The sequence below is a fragment of the Lathyrus oleraceus genome, chromosome 2, assembly GCF_024323335.1.
Source record: "Lathyrus oleraceus cultivar Zhongwan6 chromosome 2, CAAS_Psat_ZW6_1.0, whole genome shotgun sequence".
Classification (NCBI taxonomy): Eukaryota; Viridiplantae; Streptophyta; class Magnoliopsida; order Fabales; family Fabaceae; genus Lathyrus; species Lathyrus oleraceus.
The window spans coordinates 57,989,225-57,995,313 of NC_066580.1; the positions used below are offsets into that span (position 1 = coordinate 57,989,225).

General features: G+C 33.4%; 1 long non-coding RNA gene across 1 annotated transcript; it reads left to right on the top strand.

Annotated features, from left to right (window-relative positions):
- The first annotated feature begins 2,153 nt into the window (after positions 1-2,153).
- On the top strand, positions 2,154-2,950 carry LOC127118079 (uncharacterized). Its single transcript, XR_007802088.1, has 2 exons — positions 2,154-2,464; positions 2,614-2,950. It is a non-coding gene; the product is annotated as an uncharacterized LOC127118079 (long non-coding RNA).
- Positions 2,951-6,089: the final 3,139 nt, after the last annotated feature.

Sequence of the window (6,089 nt, forward strand, 5' to 3'; positions counted from 1 at the left end):
AATTGTTCGACTAACCGAGTAAGAAAACTTGTATTCAAACAATTGAGGAGTGAAGTTGAAAACTCAAAGTCAACTCCCTTTTCATTTAGTTTATTGTGAAAATATTTAGATTTAATCGGAGTTTGGAAGTTGGTATAAGAACGACAAATATTTGACTAACCAAGTAAGAGAACTTGTATTCAAATAGTCGAGGAGAAAAATTGAAGACTCAAAGTTATCTCCCTTTTGGTTTCTTGTTATAAAAGGATTTGATTTGTTTGTACTTAAATGAATTAGAAATGACGACCATTTGACTAACCGAGTAAGAAAACTCGTATTCAAATAATCGAGGAGAGGAGTTGAAAACTCAAAACCATCCCCCTTTTCATTTTCAAATGAAGTGTTGTTTAGATGTGATTAAGTATTTTAATTTGATTTTCGATGTCGGATCGAGGTTTAAAAAAAAATTGCATTCTTGTGAATGAATTGAATTTATTTAGTGAATAATCCATCTAATCGACTAATTAAAACCGAATAGGTCTCATTGTAAGAAGGCCCAAGAGTAAGCCATGTGAGGTTGATGGCGATGCTTTTACAAGCGATCGACTTACAGAGGTATTTTAAAAATGGGCTCGACTTTGAATCGAGAAGTATGTGATTTATTTTGAAATCGGCTCGGATTATTTTAAAATCGATGAAAGCGACGTGATTTTGTCACAATTATAACATATCATTTCGTGTACACTCAAGGTTCAATATAAACAAATAGATAAAGAATAATCATGCACATACACTCCTTAAGATAAATAAACATCTAAATTATGAAGGTCACTTGTGATTCTATAACCAATTAATTAATTGAATATTTAACGAATTGTTTTATTTTAATTAAATAATAAGTAGTAATAATATAAAAAAATGAATATAACTAAATAATTAAATATTAATGATTATAACAACCATATAATTGTGTATTTACTTTTAAAAAATAATAATAATAATAGTAATATAATTACATATTTACTATGTATATATATAATAAAAAAAAAATATTAACAACAGTATAATTAAAAATTCGAAAATAAAATAAAATAATATTAACAATAGTATAATTATAGTTTCGAAAATAAAATAAAATAATATTAACAATAGTATAATTAAAATTTCGAAAATAAAATAAAATAATATTAATAATAGTATAATTATAATTTCAAAAATAAAATAAAATAATATTAACAATGGTATAATTATAATTTCAAAAATAAAATAAAATAATATTAACAATAGTATATTTAAAATTTCGAAAATAAAATAAAATAATATTAACAATAGTATAATTATAGTTTCGAAAATAAAATAAAATAATATTAACAATGGCATAATTATAATTTCGAAAATAAAAATAAATAAATCAAGACATTATCCTATTCTAAACTGAGGGTGTATTCAGTAAAACGAATATGGGCCTAAAAGCAAAGGAAAACCCATGAAGGGTCTGGTCAAACTTGTTGACCCAGGAGGCTTCATCTTTTAAACGGTGACAAGTGTCCAGGGTTGGTGACACTTGTCACCGCCACCTCTCCAAACCAAACACGGTTATTAACAAATGAAAACTTGGAAAACACATCAGCATTTTACCCATTATTTCTCTCTCTTTAGTTTCAACCGTTCGCAAAAAGGGGTCTGTAAACCCTAAAAAAAAATTCTCCCGGAGAAGACGGCCGAAGGCGGCGCCTCCTTCCTTCTCCGGTCACCCTACCCCAAAACACTATCTAGCTTACTAAACACGACCTTCTGAGGTCGAATCTGAACCCAAAATTTCCTAAACCATGCTCGAACCTTCTAGATCTCTAAACCCTTACCGCGAAATCTAAGTTCTTGCATGTGGCGATTTAAGAGAAATAATGGGGATTTTGTTTCACTTACCACGGAAGAGGAGATGGAAAGGCGATTTCAGGCGGAGAAGAGTGCTTTGATCCGAGTCCGTCGCCGGCAACCCGTCACAGTTCCGGATAAGTTTCCTTCCTCAACTTTTCTTCTTTGTCTGTTTCGTCTGATGATTAAATGGCAAATCTGTTTCAGGTTTTTTTTGTGTTATGGTTTGCTGGCTTTTTTCGGAAATTTGATGTTCTTAATCTCTGGGATTTCTAAAAAATGTTTGATGTTTGTTGTTTGGTTTTTTGGGTTTTTTTCGAAATCTTGTTGTTGTTGTTCTTGCTGTTGTACTTTGTTGTTGTGTGTTTTGCTGTTAACTTAATAGGACTCTCAGAAAATATTGCTTTGTTGTTTGGGTTTGAAAAAATGAATTGCTCTGTTGTTCTTGTTTAGGGTTTTGAGAAAATATATCTTGCTTGTTCTGTTGGATCTCAAAAACGTGTCCTCTCACTGTTAATTGATTTTGTTATATATGAATGTTGGTTTCTGTGAGATAACTTGTTGGATCTTGTTTCCAGATTTTATGGGATGTTTGCTTTGTGGATTTAAGGTTGTTTATTTGGGTATTGGAATGTGTTTTTTGGGCGTTTTCTTTGATTCATCGTGCAACATACTTACCTGTTTATTTAATCATTTATTTTCCAGTTTGTTTTAAGTGCTTATTTGATAAGCTTTTTCTTTGAATTGTTTTTTTTGCAGGTGAAGTGATGTTGATTAGGAAAGGAGGCGGCGCCAGCTTGGGATTGGGGCGTTGGAGCTTCCAAAAGAGCTTTTGGAAAAGTCTTGGAAGCTGCTTCAATCTGTTGGATACTCAACTTGTTCAATTTTTCTTCAAATTTATTTAGCTGTAACAAATCTTTTGGATTGTAACCTTAGGGACTAATCATGTAACCTCTGTTGAATTATTTGTAAGATCTGCATATTTTAAACTCTTTTGATTATGCCTTGGCCTTTTTTGGAGTAATTTGTAACATTTGGATTTAATTAGAACTTTGAATATGAAAATTGGGGTTGAAACGTATAACCTCCTGTATCATGTACTGGCCCCCCCTTTTTTGAATTATTTGTAACAATTAAATATGCAATTAATCCCTTTTAAAAGAAACATTCTAACATTTATTCTAATATCTCATTTGTGTGAGTTATTTAAAATGCTTAAAATCTAATCCAAATTAAAAATGGATTTGGCCACATTAATCAAATTTGGATTTTCAATTTGGTCTCCTCTAATTATGTTTATTGTTAACTTAAATGAGCAACAAGAAATGTGCATCATAAGCCATAAAAAAACAATTTCAAAGTGAGTTTAAAATATTGTTCATCACCATAGTCTTTTCCAATGATCCATCTTAGCTTAAAACACATGCTAAAAAATTCAACTTGAGTTCATAAACGTGTGGAAATGCTTAATAACAAATGATTATAGAAAATATCCATGACTCTTAATACTTACTAATAATCAAATGAATTTTGGATTAGTAATGTAAAAGATTCACACCACACTTTACAATATTAATCATGTGAATGAACCCCTTTTTTAAACAAAAAGTTCTCATGGATAAACCAAAATGGGCCTTGCTAACCAAAAATGCACATACCTTCCCATGCTTCAGTAAAAGACAAATGCAGTAGATATCTTCTTAAGGATCTCAACAGATGAAAATGTCATTGAAGACTTGATGCCACCAAGGGCTGAGAAACCTTAAAATAGAACCCGTGTCTTTAAGATACAATCCATGTCTTATAACATTGGGTAGTGAATGTTGGTTGAAGATTTTCCTTATCCGGACAAAATTGGGGTATCACAGCTGCCCCTATTTAATTACCTCCAACCGGAAAGTGAGAATGACGGCAGTCTTTGTGTATTCGCGGTGGGAGATAATTAAATACAAAAAAGACCCAAATTTTGTCCTAGGAAATGCAAGGGAGAAAATACGGGAAGAAAATGTAGTGAGAAATAGTAAAAGACATTATCCTACAGTAAAAAGGAACAGTCAAGACTTTTTTAGGAGTCATTAGAACAGTATCTTGGACGTCACAGTCGAGATACGTTAGCAATGGAATGACATCCCTAGCTAAATCTCGAGAATTTTCCAGGATGCTAGAGCAGTATAAAGAAAATCTGGCATGAGACTCTTCATATTGATGAAGCAGCATCTCAACAGTAAAAGTGAGATTCTCTGTATCGAGTCGAAGCAGCATCTTATATGATAGAATTAAGATGTTCCAGCAAGGGAAAAATACCTTAATTGAATCTAAGACTCTTCGAGGATACTTAGAGCAGTATCTCTAAAAACAAATCTGAAATGAGACTCTTCATATTGATGAAGCAGCATCTCAAACAGTAAAAGTTAGATTCTCTGTATTGGGTCGAAGCAGCATCTTATATGATAGAATTAAGATGTTCCAACAAGGGAAAAAATACCTTAATTGAATCTAAGACTCTTCGAGGATATTAGTGTTGGTGTAAGCCCTAGAGGCCAATACCTTTTTGGTACTTGTATCGAATTATTTATTAATAATAAAAGGCATTTTCTTTATTATGGTTGATTGATAAAGTCCCTGGAATAGATAGTCCGTTTAATGTATTAAGTGTGACTTAATCATGAGAACACATTAAACATAAGGACACTATTCTTAAAGTATCCGTAGTCGAGCTTTAGTGTGAAGTGGGATAACATTAAAGCATTAAGACTATTATGTTTGTAGACTGATGATCACATCTCATGGATCATGGATAAAGAGTTATCAAGTCTTAAACATAGGTATGAATATTAGGAGTAATATTTATACCGGATTGACCCGCTATGAGAATACTATATAGAAAGTTATGCAAAGTGTCATAAGTTATTCTCATGGTGATAATAGTGTATTCCACTCTTCGACCTGAAACCACTATGGATCCTAGATGTAGAGTCGAGTGCTTTATTGCTGATCCAACGTTGTCCGTAACTGGATAACCATAAAGACAGTTGATGGGTACTCCACGAAGCATGCTGAGGGACATGAGTGACCTAGATGGAATTTGCCCATCCTGCATAACAGGATAAATGTCTATGGGCCCAATATTGAACTGGACAAGGATGACACGGTCTATGCCTTGTGTTCAATATAGACATAAGGGTAAAAGGGTAATTATACACATAATTATTATCACAAATGGTTTTGTCAGATCACATGACATTTTCGTGTCTTGGGTAGCAGTGATGTGTTGCTAGATACCGCTCACTGTTTATTATGTTAAATGTGTAATTTAATATAATTGCCAACGTCACGAAAACCTACAGGGTCACACACAAAGGACGGATTGATGAGAGATAGAGTAACTAAGGAATACCGTAAGGTACGGTGCCCTTAAGTGAATTATAGAACATCGTAAGGTACGGTGTACTTGAGTAGAATACGAAATATGGTAAGGTACCATGGGCTTAAGTGATTTTGGGCCTATTATAAGATATGGGCCAAAATACACTTAAGTGGGCTTTTTAGCTTGAAGCCCACACAAGTGGTTCTATAAATAGAACCCTTGTGCAGAAGCATAAATGGCGGTTGCATTCTTTTCGTTTTCTCTCTCTCTCTCTCTTACTCAAAGCCTTCATTCGTACCAGCTAGCACTGAGATTGAAGGAACCCGTTCGTGTGGACTGAGTAGAGACGTTGTCATCGTTCAACGTTCGTGATCGCCTCGTGGATCTGCATCAAAGGTTTTGATCGTCACAAGAGATCTGCACCAAAGGTTTCGATCATCACAAGAGGTAAATAATCTATCACTGATCATGACCATTCGTAAGGATCTCTAAAGGAGAAATTTTAATTTCCGCTGCGTTTTGGACCGCAAATCTCCTTCAATTAGAGCAGTATCTCTAAAAGAAATTTGAAATAAGACTCTTCATATTGATGAAGCAGCATCTCAAACAGTAAAAAATGAGATTCTTTGTATTGGGTCGAAGCAGCATCTTATATGATAGAATTAAGATGTTCCAACAAGGGAAAAATACCTTAATTGAATCTAAGACTCTTCGAGGATATTAGAGCAGTATCTCTAAAAGAAATTTGAAATGAGACTCTTCATATTGATGAATCAGCATTAGGGTTGGTGACGGCGCAAGGGTTGTGCCGTCAAGGAGTTGTGAATTTAGGGCTTTTGGAAGAGGTCTGTAGACTGTTTCAAAGTTC